We start from the raw sequence: 2,832 nt of genomic DNA, 5'->3' as shown, positions 1-2,832 counted from the left end.
CATATACACCATGGAATACTATGCAGCTATAAAAAAGGATGAGTTTGTCCTTTGTAGGGACATGGATGCAGCTGGAAACCATCATTCTCAGCAAACTATTGCAAGAACAGAAAACCAAACACCGCATGTTCTCACTCATAGGTGGGAACTGAACAATGAGATCACTTGGACACAGGAAGGGGTACATCACACACTGGGGCCTATTGTGGGGAGGGGACAAGAGGGAGGGATAGCATTAGGACATATACCTAATGTAAATGACGAGTTAATGGGTACAGCACACCAACATGGCACATGTATACATATGTAACCTGCACATTGTGCACATGTACCCTAGAACTTATAGTATAGTAATAATAAAAAAAGAATAATCAAGATGGTTTTGAACATTGGAGAGAAGTGTTTGTATAGGTTCACTTCAACATGAACAATATTTGCAAGAAATAAAATTTAAGTGGAGAAAAAAATTTAAAAAAACAATAAAGATATTCAACGCTATTCAAACATTTCTGTAGGAAAGGGAGAACGTACCTTCAGCAGGCACCTGGCTTCAAGTTGCAAAATTACCTCCTGTCATAAAGATGTGAAAAGTTATTTTGTCATTGATTATAACCAATTAATATACAAGTATGTCTTTGCAATCTCTTAAGCAGATTGACTGTGATGTATGTCACATTCTGGTTTAATTGTGTAATGAAACAGTTTTCTTTCTGTTGTGTCATTGTGGAGTTACTCTGGGGCTGCAGAAAACTTTTAATTTTATATTCCAAACACTGTTTTAAGTTACCACACATGATATAAACATATAAGGTGCCAACCAAACTTTAATCTAGATGGGCCTTTCTATCTCAGGTTTCCAGTCAACTCACAATTGTTCTGCAAAATGCATGCTGTCCCCTGAATATGCAGGCAGATCGTGCCTCTGCCTATTTGGTATCTAGTCCTGTATAATCACATCTAGAGAAGCTAGACCCGATGTCTAAATACTTCACAGAACAGCAATCCACCATTTTACCTCTTTCAGTGACTCTTGTGTCTTTAGACCTTAAGCTGATTCAGAGACCATGGGGCCCAGAAACCCAGTTAGAGTAACATTCATGCATTGACTAGACATGTAGACATGAGACTTTCCACTTTCCCCTTTCTCCTCTTTTTAAAATGCCCACAAATGTGTAGATGACACCTGTTGCTACTCCACCCATCCAGGACCTAAATTTGCAGCTCCAAATTCTGAATCTCGGTCTTGAGATTTGGGGGGGAAAAAACCTTTATTTGAGAAATGCAAATTATTTTAGTTATAAGGCTCAAAGAGACATTAAAATTAGACCACAGGTATGTCTTTCTCCCTTCTTTGAACTGTGTATTTACTTGTTGAAACTGCTTGCTATTGCCACAAGTAGGTATAAATTAAACTAATAATGACATGCTGGACACTATAACTCACACCCTATAGCTTAACAATGTATATCCAATTAGTAGTCAATGTTAATTTTTGTGAATAAAAAGAATTTCTGACAAACCAATATGTATGAGCCCACTCTCTGTCCTCTCTTTTTGCCTTCACAAATCCACTTGTAACTGCTGCTCATCCAAGTGTAGATTCCAGGCAACTTGAATTTTTGCTCCCAGGTTACAATCCTCAGGTTACAATCCTCTGGGTTGGTTCAAATGAACTATTCATGTTGCATCAGTGATTTCCTTTTAGGTAGACATATCATTTAGAATGTGCTAGAGCAGCCTCTAAGAGGGAGTCTCTTTTTTGTTGTACTCTGCTTGCTGTAACACTCAAGAATGCAGAGCCAGGTTGATTCGACCTAGAATCTGCATAAAAGGTCTGGCCTCTGCCTAATATTTACAAAGCAGGGCCAGACTTTGGATTGGGAATGTACAGGAAACCAGCAGGAGGCATTTTCTGCATTGTGAGATGTCAACATAGACATCTTAAAGCCCCCCCTTTAAGAGCGTGGCTCTTTGAACTTTTCAGATCTTGTTCAATGACCTGCTACAGTAATGTAAGAGGCTCCAGATGTAAATAGAATCTGATGGCAGAATCTGTAAGTGTAAACAGGCATCTTAGGAGTAAGAGATCAAGGTCACAAAGTATCCAGAGCCATGATCACAACTATACCTACCTGTAAAATAGGATACTGGAGTATTCTTGTCCTTCCTACCCAAGAGCTTGCCAATCAAGACAGGTGATCCAGGTTCTGGAGGTCCACCAGGGCAGTTCCATTTTCTATTTAGAATCAGCCTGAGTCTGCCCTGCTTAGCTTATCCTTAAGCAATCAGCCCAGGGTCACTGGGAATCTTCTCACAATCACCTAGGCATCTCTCAGACATTTGAGGATGTCCACAGCAGAACTGTGTCAGGCTGACAAAAACAGTTAATTCAGCTTCTCTCTCAGTGTAAGAGAAATGAGTCATCCTGTGTTTGTCCCTCCCCTCATACAAGAGATGTCTTTGCTTGGTACCCAGATGAGAGTTTCTCCAGTTTCCTGGTACATCAGTGAAAAACAAGGAAGAGGTCTGGAGACTCAAACAGATAAACTAATTGCTACCATTTCATATGGCCATTAGAAAAATAGATGAAGCATTATTGTCCCTACCATCCAGGAACTGTTAATTTAGACAAGCAACTGAATTCAACTTGGTTGAATTAAGCATCATATGGTTAGCACAATGAATAGATGTGTGCAAAAAAAAAAAAAAAAAAAAAAAGGGGGGGTTTATTTGGGCAACCTTATATTTTTGTAACTTCTGATGTCATCATTTGAGTGGATGTTTACGGACAAAAGCGTTGTTTTATTCTTATTTCTTATACCTTGCTAAGAA

Source organism: Mandrillus leucophaeus, unplaced genomic scaffold (assembly GCF_000951045.1).
Source record: "Mandrillus leucophaeus isolate KB7577 unplaced genomic scaffold, Mleu.le_1.0 Scaffold1794, whole genome shotgun sequence".
Taxonomy (NCBI): Eukaryota; Metazoa; Chordata; class Mammalia; order Primates; family Cercopithecidae; genus Mandrillus; species Mandrillus leucophaeus.
Note: the sequence above shows the minus strand (reverse complement) of the source record.